This window comes from Notothenia coriiceps, unplaced genomic scaffold (assembly GCF_000735185.1).
Source record: "Notothenia coriiceps isolate Sejong01 unplaced genomic scaffold, NC01 NC01_scaffold00037244, whole genome shotgun sequence".
Classification (NCBI taxonomy): Eukaryota; Metazoa; Chordata; class Actinopteri; order Perciformes; family Nototheniidae; genus Notothenia; species Notothenia coriiceps.
In genome coordinates, this window is record NW_011369945.1 from 10,523,411 (window position 1) to 10,537,794 (window position 14,384).

Sequence of the window (14,384 nt, forward strand, 5' to 3'; positions counted from 1 at the left end):
TGTGTTTTGGTCAACGGTACCAAATCCCCCTACCTTGTCAACCCTGTTGGGGTTCCACAAGGTTCCATTCTTGGACCATTACTGTTTTCACTGTACATTAATGACTTGCCTAATGTATGTCCTAAGTTGAATGTGAACATGTATCCCGACGATGCGGTCATCTTTGTACACGGGAAAAAGACTGAAATAATCTCATCCTGTCTCTCAAATGCTTTGGACAAGGTTCAACACTGGCTGAACAACATTTGCTTACAGTTAAATGTAAAAGAAAAACAGTATGCATGATGTTCAGTAAACGACCAGTAAAAATCGAAGGATCTAATGTGTAATGTGTAATGGATCAGAAATAGAACTAGTCTCCCAGTTCAAGTATCTTGGAGTCATACTGGACTCAAACTTGACTTTTAAGAAACATATTAAGAAAGCATCCAATACTATTAAATTCAACTTGCAAAATGTTAAACAAATTAGACCCTTCTTAACTGTCAATGCTGCAAAGTCATACCTCCACTATATGATTCTATCCCACATTGAATACTGTTTTAGAAACTGGTCGTTTGCTTGTGCCACAAACCTGAAACCGATAGAACAGCTGTACAAGCGGGCTATCAAGGTGTTTGACCGAAAGCCATATTCATACCACCACTGTACCATCCTAGAAAAACACAATTTCTTGAGTTTTTACCATTTTAAGTCTTTTAAAAGTATGTGCTTTTTTTATAAATGTTTACATGGACTGCCAATCTGCTATCGGGATGTTAAGAGCATTCCATGGAATATAACAATGGTTGAACGCACTTATTGTAAGTTGCTTTGGATAAAAGCGTCAGCTAAATGCAATGTCATGTAATGTAATGTAACAAAAAGTGTATCTCGAACCGGTTTCTCAAACTTACCTACCCCACCTTTAAGTCCGCCGTAAACTGACCACTTTTGGACAAAATATCCTCTCCATTAAGGGCAGCTCATTGTGGAATAGCCTCCCAACTGAGATACGGGATAGTCCCACCCTCAATAGCTTCAAAGGTCAACTCAAATAATGATCGAGACAACAGTGTCTGATAAGATTACTGTAAATGGAAACTATGATTATAAAGTGAGTACCATTCATAGATATTAAAGTGGTTACCACCTAAAGTTTCATGGGTGGACCAGACGTGATATTTAATGACAACCACATTCTAAATTTTCGGCAATCGAGACAGTCGACTTAAATCGAAAAAATTCATTAAGGACGCTGGAGAGGAGAAAAATAATTATCAAATAAAATCGTCCCTGTTACGTGCATTACTTGTGAATTTGTAAGTTACACAGTTCGCACACACACGGTCTAAATTGAAACTGATTAAAGCAGGGAGGTTTTTTTGTAAATTCTTCAAATGTAAAAATGTTTGATCGTTTTGTTTTATGTACTATATTGTTTTCACTTTTTCTCATTCTTGTCGTATGTGTCTCCATAAATGGTGTGACCCGCAGTTATATCGTCGTTGCTGTATATTTCACGTTCTGTTCTATTTCTCGATTGATTTCACGCTCTCTTCTATGGGACGACAAAATTTCACGTCAATCGCCACTAACGTGCAGACANTATGGTTGCACTCAAAGGGCTGGTTGTAACTTTAAGACAATATAAAAAGACATATATAAATATTTAATATATATTCTCACAGAGAACCAGGATGGTGAACCAGGATGGATATTTAATATATATAAAATAATGTGTTACATCATTGCCTCTGCATTGGATTATTATCGGATAGGGTAATAACTTCATAATTAACTACGTCTGAAAGCAGAAGTCTAGAGCAAATAATTGCAAGTCTCTTCAGTGAGAATTTGCCAAAATGATTTTAAAAGAAAAGCAAATGAAAAAAAAAGTGACATTTTGAAAAAAAAATGTGTGACATTTTGAAAAAAAATCAAATCTGGGAAAAAAGTCTAATTTGAGATGCATTGTGCTCCATGTCGTTTATGGGCAACGTGCTTCTGTAAATCGCCATGTAACCGTATAACAAACATATTATATTCTTTGCAAGCTCTTGTGGGCCCACATAAAATGAAGTCGCGGGCCGGATTTGGTCCCCGGGCCTTGAGTTTGACACCCCTGGTTTACAGTGTATCACAGTTGCATTGTGTATTGAATTTGCCTGCATTAACAGCTAAATGGCAACAACATTTCTTTTTTAAAGGTGGATAAATGTTGAGCTTTTCCGCACTATCGCCACATTACAATTCCTCATACTGGATGTGATGATACAGGCTCTGCATTAATCCACTGTAAATGATATTTAATGAGTACAACATGGTAGCTCCACTTCACATATAGCCACGAGACCCTCTTTACAGTTTGCCTGCAGAGGTGATGTCCAGGTAAAGGTTTACATTTTAGTTCGGAAACAAATGAGTGACCCCCCTTTGAATATGATGAAGAGAATCAGTCTATTAGGACATCTCAGAAGATTACAGATGGGAAATGGGAAACGAGGACGAGAAAAAGAAAGCTCTGCGCTCAAAGATGGTGAAATTATCATCAGAAAGCCTGGGTATAATCTCTCCTGAATAGAATTCTATTACAATGTGGCACCATGTGATAAATGCCCGGGCTGTCAGAAGCTAGCAAGCCGACTTCAATGAGCTCTTAAAAAGGAATCAGGCTGACTGTTAACTGTTACACAAAGTAAAGAGGCCAACAATCACATTAAATACTAGGGGTTGAAGTGTGGCTCCTGCTGAGATGAAAAATAGCTTTATCAGATTGATTTTCACTCGGCTAAAAATATCCTTCTGATGCCAGTCTTTTGCTGCGTGTAAACAGAGCCTTTCATGCAGAATATCAAAGCTTTTTCTACCTGATTACAACTCAATTTGTTGCACATGTATCTGCGGGAGTTCATATCAGAACGGAATAAAAACAGAAGCGGGACATAGCGTCATATTTTCCTAATGACTCCCGTGTACTGACGGTGCTAGTAACTGGGTGTTACTTACAGTAGGTATTTCTACATTACAAAAGCCACATTATGTTATTCTGTATCAATTAGATTTTATAATTTCATGTTTTGTCAACTATTTTCTTGAAGTCAAAAGATAAGTTTATTAATTAAATAATCAAATAAGGCAAAAACAATGTCCTGAAATGAAATGTTCACCTTGATTATTTTCACCAAATAACAATTTTAAATAATAGGAACCAGAAAATGCAGACAAATACCATCATTTAAAAAACTGAAATCATATATTATTGTTGCATTGGTTGCTTGATAAGTGACTAGAACAATTGGTCAAATGAATTAAATGTTTATTCTTCAACTGTTTATATTATGTATTCTAAAATATGAAATAAGACTTGAACTGTGATGAACAATAGTGATTTGCTTTGTCTCTTTTTTTCTTTAACATCAGTGTTTTCTTGTAACCCTAGGTTGATATCTCTAACTTGAAAGTAGAAGACGGATAAACCTCAATTACACCATAGTCGAATACTGTAATTGTTAGTATAATACTGTAGTACATAGTCCTGTATTATAATAATTCCCCAGTAATAATAGTATTCAATTATCTGTTGGTCTCTCATCCACTCATTGAACTCCTGTAATACCCAGCGAGCAGTTCTGCTGCATTACAATCTGAAACATGGTGAGCTGGAGTGGGTTAAGCATCTACCAAATTCCCTCAAGGATTCCTCCCTCTTGTCTCAGGCACGTTGAGAACCACTGTCACACAACGAGAATTACATGGCTCCAGATAGGGGGCACAAGATGGCGGCACGTGTGACTGTGCATACAGGGTCTGCCTGCCACTCCAGATCCCTGTAAGCCGCTGCTTATCACGGCCCTCTACTGTGGAAATATACAGACATGGGGATAGGGACACCGAACAAAAGAGATTATCTCATTCATTTGTAGGTGACTTGTGATCCATGTTGTCTTACCTACTTTATATTAATAATTGTTAGGGAATCATTTGCTTAGGTATTCAACTTTCAACCTCCAACCAAGTTCATCATTTTCTCTTCTCACTGTCTCCTTTCTCATGGCATAGGTCTACGGCCTTGGGTATTGCAGCTATCTCTCTTAAGGAGGGGCAGCTTGGGCGCATTGTTGTTGCCAGTCTATGACCGAGCACAAGCCGCCATGAGGTTCCCTGGCGCACATTCTTTCCTATGGACGAGAGCTCTAGTTAGATTCAGGGTCCATATNCCACCCTCAATAGCTTCAAAGGTCAACTCAAATAATGGTTGAGAAACAAACAGACGTGCAATCACCGCTAACTGCACTTTAACACAGGGGTATCTTCTCTCGCACTTTATGTAGCTCTTTATCTTGTCTTGCACTTTATATGTCGTTGCTGCTATATTGTACTGCCATGTGGTAAATACTTGTGTATGCTGTTCTTACTCTTTTTCACTTTTTGTATATCATGTATTTTGTTTTTGCTATGTTTGTAAAATGTAAACTTCTTAAATGTTTTTTGTGAGGGACGGAAATTAGCTCAAAGTTAAATCTGGCACACACACGCTTGACACATTTGAATGTTTTAAGTGTTCATTACTGTGCATTGTCCCTGCTAAATAAACTATTAAATAAAAAGAGGAATGTCTGCAGGAATTACTTAAAAAGCTTAAATTCAGCTGACAGAGCTAACGCTTTTAATCTTACACCAACAGTACATTTATAGTCATACCATTTTACTTTGAAAGTCCACCATTGGTGAAATATAGAAACTTACCATGAGTGAAATATAGTATCAAAGGTAAATGTCATTAGATATCTGTGACAACAGACTATATATTTGTGACCATGGCTTTTGTTAGCACACCATCTAATATCTACACATCTTGCTCTGTCGGATGTACTTCTTCTTTTATCTCTTAAGTGTAACGTTATACATTTCAACAAATGGTTATTTTCTTATTTAGGTCATTTATAACAACAGATGTAAAGGTTTGGGACAAGGTGTTTGGCGCTGCCTTAGCCAATTGTAGTGACTGCCCAGGAGGCAGTGCAGCTATAATTGGGGATCTGGGGAAAATGTATTCAGTGTAATGTAAACAAATGTAGTGATCTACTGTCGCTCCTATCTTAAATAGTACAAATTATAAACCAGCCACACGAGACACACAAAAATCTTCCTCTACCAGGTGAAACAAAGCCTGAACCGTCTGCAATGTAATGAACTTGCTAACTCACCACTATGGATCATTCAATACTTTTTGTAAACAATAATTTGTTAAAGTGGCAAACTGTTTTCTAAATTTTAATATATTCTTATTTTTAATCTCCTTCTGTATGTAAATGCTCCTACTTTTCTTTTTACTTAAAAATTCAGCATGATAAACTATCCTATATATGTATATATATATATATATATATATATATATATATATTCTCATTCAAATCAATATGGTCCTCACATAACACAGAAAGTACACACACAAAAACACACACTTATCTACATTGACTGTTTGCTGTTTGTGTGGATTAAGAGGGATTACACTTCACATCCTTCAGTGCCTTTTGGGGATTTGTGTATGAGTGTGTGTATTTTATTTCGTGTTGTTGTGCGTTCCAGCCTTGAGCTTTCGATGTCTCACAGCTTGTATAGGCCTGCAGAGGGCGGGTGTTTATATTTGGCAGTCTGGATCTCGTCTATAGGTTGGTATGAGGGATCTGCGGGTGACAGGGATGTGCTAAACACCGACTGAAGTGCCTGCGGGTTCAGATCTGTCGCTGCAGTTATTTGCAGTCACCATATTTGGAGAAAATAAGTCTTCTTTCATTTAAAAATCTTGAATTTGTATACAAGCTCCACAAAAGTTGTGGTCCTGGATTATGTGTGATGTGCTCCTGGCTTTGACATATAAACTAACATTTCAGTTTATGGGGAAGCATCAAAAGGAGCGCATTGAATTTAGAGGTTGTAAATTAATGTATGCGAAAAGGCTTTCGAGATGAAATATAAGGGATTAACACCAAAGAACACTATTATCTACATTTTGCTTGCAGAACATATACTTATTTGTAATCCTCACTCCAGGTACTGGGCCATGTAGGCTAATACAGCTCTACAATGTCTGTGCAGGATCATCGTGGGAAGCTCTCAGCAGTAAATGTTTACATGCGGTTTCTGGCTTTTGTCCAGCACTTTTTATAAATGTGATATTATGGCTTGAGTCTCTTTCTTGTTGCAATATCTAGCACAACCTTTTTTTTTAAGTCCGCAGAAAGTTTATTTGGGTCAGACTCATTACTCTGGTGAATCCACAGTGTAAATATATATTTAAATTATTTGTATAGAGAGTTTTCAAATTGCTTGTCCTGTCCATACCTTACTGTGTTGTTTTTGGTTAATTTGATTATCTTGCCTTATTTACTAAAGGAAAGGATTGGGGCTATTAAAGTTAAAAACAAACAAAAAGAAGGGACTTTAAAGCTCGCTGTTATTGTAATGCAGTTTATATGTTATGTTTCTATATTGAAAAATCAAACTACTTTTTAGGTAATCTTCGAACATTCGTTGACAGAGATACTGTAGAACTGATCATCTAAGTAGATAATGAGTAAACATACGCATACTTTTTTATCTTACTATGGAGGATGGAAGAGTTACAGTCCTCAGGTTGATCAAATATTTTTCTTTAATATGAAACTGTTCTGAGGCTCCTTCCGTTACAGGGAAACACATTTCACAGCTTTTTTCACACATTTATTACACAGAGGTGTCTTGACAAGTAGCACTGCTAGACACGAAATAAACAGTAATTTCCAAAACCCGCGAACCAAATACTCCACAAGAGAAAAAGGTTAACTAAATAAAATTACCAGAAAGTAATATGCCTCATTAACAGCTGCAGACAAAAACCTATCAATATTATTGTATTTGTTATGTAACCCGAAACAAAACCAGAATATGCGGTGGGGGTTGTGTAGTTAGCTAATGTCGGTTCATCCCATCTTCAACTAAAATGTTAATAATGGAAACTTTCAAAGCAGTCCAGACTTGACTCAAGGGGCCCAATTCTGCTCATTTTCAGGTTCATATTTGAATGTTGTGCCTTTACTGTAACATGTTTACATGCTTTAATGTTCAAAAAGGTCTTTATTTTTCTCATACTGCCTGTGCTGAAGCACCTCTTTTCACCCTCTGTCTGAAACCAGAGCCCAGTCTGCTCTGATTGGTTAGCTGGCCGGCTCTTTTATGATTGGTAAAACACTTAGCCTATCACGTACAATGTGTTGGAGCGCTAGCCAATAGAAGCTTGAGTGTTACGAAGAGATGTCACCATGTTACTTTACAGAAATAAACAGAGGTGTAAAGTAACTAAGTACATTTACTGAAGTACTGTACTTAAGTACAATTTAAAATGTCTTTACTAGTTGAGTATTTTAATTTCATGCTATGTACTTCCATTAATGATGTGAAATATAATCTACACTTCAATCAGACTTTAGTTCAAGCTGGAGTAAATTCACAAATAAATTAAAACTAGCTGCACCTTTACCAACTTTGATAACACTTTAATGCATCAATAATTATAATCAAAACATGTAATATATATTATTCTGAAATGGACCAATATGCACGATGAGTACTTTTACTTCTGGTAGTTTAAGTTTATTTAGATGCTAATAATTTTGTACTTTTACCTGAGTAACATTTTGATTGCAGGACTTTTACTTGTAATAGAGTATTCCTACATTCTGGTACTTCTACTCTTACTCAAGTGCAATATCTGAGTACTTCTACTACTTCAGGAAATAAATAAATAAAGGAGTCCAATGCAGGCATTTGAGGCAGGGGGGGGGCGGGGATGGGGGATTGTAGTACTGAAATCAATCCGACGTGAAGGTTGGAATCTTTTTCCGTTGCTTGTTTGTCCCACCAGGCAATACTCTCCGTAGCCAGAAAAAAATACATATCGAAGTGCCAACAACTGCAATTGACCGAAAGGCCACTTGAGGCTGTTTCCAAAAGTGAGCTAATCCCTATAAACTCCCATATAAAAACATTAACAATAGAATGTGTTTGCAGCCAGTTACAAAAAAAGATTTTCTGGGGGTGTTATATTTAACTCACCTGTTTTAATTATATTAACAAATGAAGTTAAGCATAATCAAGGTAAAGTGAATATTTATGATATCATAAACATGAAATACCATTTGATCCTGTTGGGCTGACTGTTTCTGATTTTATGTACGTCTCAATGTAGTTTTCTCTGCTTTGTTGGGTCATGATAAGTTGCTTTCTGGGAATGTTTCAAAAACATTTCAAGTGTCTCCCTTCCCTCCTCTGTTGTTTGAGTTTATTTACTCAGTACTGCAGTCAGTGTATGAATGTCATCATTATGATCACCCGGATGCTTCATGGTGCCTCCGCACTGCTACATTTCATTTCCCGTTTTCCACTCACCACTTCCTCTTTGGGCCTGTCTCTTTCTGACTCAAATCATTCTGCCCTTATTTGATCCGGCCCGTTCCATCTTTAAACACCTTTCTTTAAAAGCCGCGGAAGAAGGAGTTCAAATGACACCCTGCAGTTAGCCTTCATCCTACAGTTTTCACCCCAGTCATGTGCTTTTATTTAGAAAAGATGATTTTAGTGTTGTCTAATCATCTCTGCACTTTTTATTAAAAATAACCCATAGTTCCTTGCTTTGTTTGGTGGAGCTATGGCATCATATTGCAGGTTACTGGCTGTAGTATACGCTTTCACATAATTACCTTGCTTCCCTTAGTTGTTTCTGCTGCTATAACTTGAATCTTCGAATCTTTGAATTGAATCTTGCATACTCCTGACTACCACTTCTTTCTTGCACAGCACACATGAAGTTTACAGTGCTTATTGACGCCAATTTTTAGCTTGTAGAACAGTTTTCTAATTGCAATCCTCTGCTTGGCAGAATAATTGCCATGGGTCAGCTATCAAGATGAATGCACGAATACCACCCTGAGGCTGAGGCAACATAGTTCTTACTCAAGGCTAGGAATACTTGCGTCACTTTTATATGGGGGTGTGTGTGTGTGTGTGTGTGTGTGTGTGTGTGTGTGTGCGTGAGTGTGTATGTGTGCTCTCCTTTTGTAACAGTAACCACAGCCTGTGTTTTTAACGGACTGAGCAGATGTGAAAAAGGAAGGAAAAGGAGACAGAAGTTGCCCTAACTGCAACAATGCCTCTATGATATCAGTGAATATAGTGTGTGCTACATAGATACAATTGCACTCACTGAGTTCGATGTTTAAAGTGAAAACATGCTTGGCAAATATCTCCCAATTAAGCTCAGAAATGCTTCAGATGTCCAGTTTTCATAATATTACTCTCAGATAATGTGCTTTTGAATTTTACAAGCTATACTTTACTGTAATATGACATACTTTTACTTATTTAAAACCCTGTATTAATAATACTTTATGTTAGAAGTATCATATCTATCTGAAAAGTCAAAGGTCAACTTTAGGGTCAACGCCCTGTGTGAGGATGTTCAAAAACCTCTTGAACATAGATCTCATCTATGACAAACAACCTATATGTTCAAATTGGGTTGTCAAATATTTACTAACTTGAGTATTGATGTTAAGACTGCTCAGCCTGAAGCGGGGTGACCAATGGTCTCAATGGTTCGCAGCGTCAGTTGCTCCTAATAAAAAAATTGTATGATTGGATTGCAGTGACTGTATGAACATTCATTGATGAAACCTTTCATTTTCTCTGAGTTTTACTGAAAGATAGTTCTACAAAGTTGAAAAGATTTACCTCATCACATGAGCAGGAAATCCTGTTTGTATTCCTTCCTTTTTCCATGGACACGACACTAAGAAGGTCATGATCTGAGGGCTCCTTAAGTGTACTGTCTTTAAGAAAACCATTATTTAAAACTGTTTGGGGTTAAATCATTTATATTAAATAAAGACTTTGATATGTTTTTTGTACTGAATTTGATATAGATGAATATGGAATATGGGACTGATTTGTGAGAATCCAATATATTGTACTGTTTTTCAACTTACACAGTTTGAGGCTTCTCTAAGATTATACAACTGTTGATTATATGAAGAAACATTCAGATATTTTGTACCTGTACCGTTTATCTCAATTTCAAATGAAACCACTTTTAGTCCTGGGACAAAAAGAAAAGAGGGCCATATTGTGCCAATGAATATGGTCTGAAGGGACAACATGACCCTTGAAAGCAAAAGAGAAAGGGTGAAATTTGGTCAAATGGAGAATGTAATGACATTGAATGTACATTCTTTTCATGGGAATTTGCATTATCCTCTAAATGTGCTTCTAGCACCACCATCTACTATTGGGTTTATTGTTGTGGAATTTGGTGATTATATTCAGAGTCATGATCATGATCATTTTTTTAAACCTCCATATTTTTCTAGTCATCCTTAAGGCAAATAAGCTGTAGCAACTATTAGCATGCTCTAAAGTGAGATGCTTCCTTATCATTGTGTGAGCATGTTAGTGTGTGACTGTTTATCTTTAAAATCTCCCAGAAACATTACCCCCACAACTGCCGAAGTTCAGTCACTCTTTCAAAATAGACTTCCTTTAAAAAACACCAGGATGTGGCTACCGTACTAGTTAGCAAATGCTTGACTTCCTGCAGCAGCCACTTGTTCACTTTGGCTAACTGCCAGTTCTAGCAGGTCCTCAAGGCAGGGTAGCATATTCTCAGCTTGTGTGAGAATGTGTGCAGGAAACGGCTGCCTTAGGTTTCATATGTGGGGGCAGATGAGCCTTTAACCAAAACAGTTTATAAGCAGGTCAGAAAACCAGAAGAACTAAAGGTAGTACAGACCTGCAGAGTGCAATGCTTAAACACAAATGGTCTTGCTTCATTACTAAATGAATCACAATTGTTGGCTAATGGCTAAACCAGGGCTTCTTTTTATTTTTTATTAAATAATTAGTAATTTACCAAGGATGAAATGTTAACGTTTTAACATACCTGCATTTGATGAAAATAGATATTTGTAAGGTTACTTACATTAAAAACACGACAATTGATTATTTATAGGGAATATAAAAGGGAATGCAAAACAGTTTTGAGTGACAATGTTATATCTTGGATAATAATAAACCACACCACTGATTGACTGTACATGGAGTCAATTGAACTAATTAACCTTTTAAATGAGCAAAAGACAGACAGACACAAAGTCTATAGTTTATCTTGTTTAAGTTCCAACATTTTTAAAATCTAAATGGATCGGAACCATGTCAGGCTATAACAGAGGCACTAGAACAAGTTTGCATTGGGAAACAACTTCCTCTAAATAACCTTAAGGTTTTATTTCATACTTCTGTTGGCCGACAGCCATTAGCCTAACGCAGCAAATGAGGGAATGGTTCCCTTGAATCCATGAAAGCCATTACATTAACAATCACATTGTAAAGCTTTGCATATTAAATCATTTATAAGAGCAGTCCAAAAACAATGGCTCAGATGAACAGTTAAAATTACAATAACAAAGTGATTAAACACACCCATAGCCCTGTTTTTAAATGTCATACCAAAGTCAGGTTTCACAATAGGGTTCGAGTCTTAATCAAGGTGCAGGTTGGTGGGAGATTCAAAAGGTACATCACATACATTTTTAAGATTTACCCACTAGTGCAGTGGTTCCCAACCTGGGGGGCGCCAAAGATCGCAGAGGGGGCGCCAGGCCTCAGATGATTTCAGGCCAAATATCATATTTAGACTTTTTAAAAAAAAATTTATATATATTTTTTTGTTTACATACAATTGTAAGGCAATACATGATTGTCACTAAAAGCCTTGTCTCTACAGTACATTACAATAAAAATATTAAAAAAAATTAATTAATTAATTAGAATAAAAATTCAAGTTAGTAGCTAATATTGGCATAAAAAGACAGAAATGTATAATTCTTTCTTTAATAGAAATGTTTCTTCTGCCCGTAAAGTGTCCAAACCAGGCTTTGTCTGGATAAGCGCATTTTTAAAACATAGTCATTGTCCATGCCGGTTTCAGTTGGATTATTTGTCACAGTTGCTCCGATCAGATCGGTCTCCTCCATTTTGTAGATTATTTACGACTTTTGAATCCACATAAACACATCGGCAAAATCCGGCTTACTTTGAGCATGTGTTTTAAACAGTTTAATCCCTTTGTGAATTGTTTCCACTTGTGCCGTCCTTTAATTTCTTCATACAGCGGGAATCCAAATGAATGAATCCTGAGTCCAATAACCATCAGTCACTCCAATAGTGCTCCTTATTTACGGGGGGCTCTTGGGAAAAAAGGTTGGGAACCAATGCTCTCAAAGATGCAGCACGACGTGAGCAATGTGTCGCACATACTAGTAAGCAAACCAGCCGATAGTGATTTAGGGTTTTAGAAGAGCGGCCCTACTTGGATCAACTTGATATCAAATGTCCAGATTATTTGTATTAGACAGGGTAAAAACAAAGATGAAGCACTTACAAATATGTTAAGTATTTCCTGAAGTTGTATTCTTTAGGCATGATATTTGAAATGTCTCAAATGTCTTGTCCAGAATAAACGTTGTTCAATACACTGGCTCATCTGCAGAGCATATTTCATGAGCTTGTCTTGATGTTCTGTAATGTCCAACGTTTCCATCTGCTGCATCTGGCAGGTTGAAGGAAACCTTTTTTTAGTTTGGCCCAGATTCACCAGTCTGTGGTTTACTTTCAATCGTCTCCAAAGACCGCAGCTTCCTCTCACTATACTCGTAACAACAAAAAAAAGCAAAAGTGAAGCCCTGAGAGGCAGAAAGAGTAGGATTTGCCCTTTGCGGTTTGTAAAGTCGAAATGTAAGACGGCCACAGATTCATGCTCGTTTTGGAACAAGCTTTGTCCGTCTGGTGTTTTAGGCTGACATCATAAAACTGCCTCCAGAAAGCAAAATGAAACGATAAGAGAAATCCAGGGTCCACATATCACCTACATTCTTGTGGTTTTTAGTGATAATCGAGAGGGATTCATTTGATATGCACTGTTTTTACATTACATGTTACTTGGGGTTTGAACCTGTGCCCCCCTGATCCGAACACCAACGCACAACCCACTGCGCCACACGCTATTCATGTTCTATTCAACTGTACACTATTTCTAAAGCCCTGCAAGGTGGTGAGCCTCAAACTCTAATTGTATACACTGACAAAACAGGCCCATTTATCAAACGCAGTGTAGTTTCAGACTTTCTGCGATGACTTCATACGACCCTGTGTTTATCCTTTTATCTCACAGTTATGTTTATGACAGCAGAGGCAGACTTTGGTCGGCGAGGGAACGACTGAACAGAGAGAGACACACAAAGGCTGAGGGGAAATAGGGTCAAGAGATGATGTTAGACATGAACACAAGCATTTAAGGATTAAAAGAAGCACATCCTGGGGCAGGGGGCGAACATTGCTTTTCTCTAGAATAGACCTTGGGTGCGTTTCACTTCGGTTAAATGGATTCCTTGCGTCCCTCACTTGCGTCGTTTCCCTGCGACTAGTCCCTCCCACCAGGGAAGCATGGAGAGACGCAAGGAAACCACGAGAAGCAGGGAAATTAGTTTTAAGAGCAATGGGACGTCGTTTCCTCCGGAGCGTCACGTGAAGCGACGGCCGTTTGTGATGACGCCGCACAGCTGATCGTCTGACAGCAGCCAGATCAGTGCATGCGCTGCATCGTCCAATCAGTGAGCGACACACAGTAAGGGGGCGGGGCGAGTGTCTGAGGATTTCACCGGAGGATGGTCTGGTAGTTCCTCGATCCTCGGTCCTCCGGCACAAATAAGGCCACTGGGACGGTACTCAAGACGGCGCAGACTAATCAACTTCCGGTGATACCGAGCCAAAAAACAGCTAAAAATTACTTCAACGTTAATTCAGGGAGTCTCAGCGGGGGGGGGGGGGAGGTGGGGGCGTCGTCTACGACGAAGAAAACTAGTATTTTATGAGTAGAGAACCGGATAAAGCGGAAGAACACACAGAGAGACAAGTCAGGCAAGGTAGCGAAAATTTTGGTCAGTTGTTAACGTTAGCGTAAAATAACTACTGGGTCAACTCGTTGCCAAAATTAACACACATCGCTTATTTCTTTACCCACAGAACAGAGCCGAGCAAGAAGAGTAGAATGGTGCTCCTGTTTGCTGGTTAATACGTGTAGAACAAGATAACTATGATGGTTTGAACCTATTGGTGGTTAAGTTATTGTGCCCGGGCTCGTGGTCGTATTGGGGTGAGTGTGAGAATTATAGCGTGACAAAAAGGATTGGATGGATGCGCCGAGTGGTTTGTGGTTAGCCTCAGAAGCTGTGAAAATAACATCTACGAAGTGACGAGGATAAAGGGTTTCAGTCGATTACCCACGCAAAGTGAAGAGAATAAAAAGGTAAAGG

The 14,384-nt window shown here is 38.0% G+C and overlaps 2 protein-coding genes across 2 annotated transcripts in view; one reads left to right on the top strand and one right to left on the bottom strand.

Moving 5' to 3' along the window:
* Positions 1–8,322, bottom strand: part of arhgef40 (Rho guanine nucleotide exchange factor (GEF) 40) — a 146,410-nt gene extending 138,088 nt beyond the window's left edge. Inside the window, exon 1 of the mRNA XM_010793476.1 lies at positions 8,318–8,322. The gene's annotated coding sequence lies outside the window, so the exon portion shown is untranslated. The remainder of the gene's footprint in view (positions 1–8,317) is intronic.
* Positions 1–14,384, top strand: part of angpt2b (angiopoietin 2b) — a 510,244-nt gene that overhangs the window by 347,200 nt on the left and 148,660 nt on the right. The gene's annotated exons all lie outside the window — the stretch shown is intronic.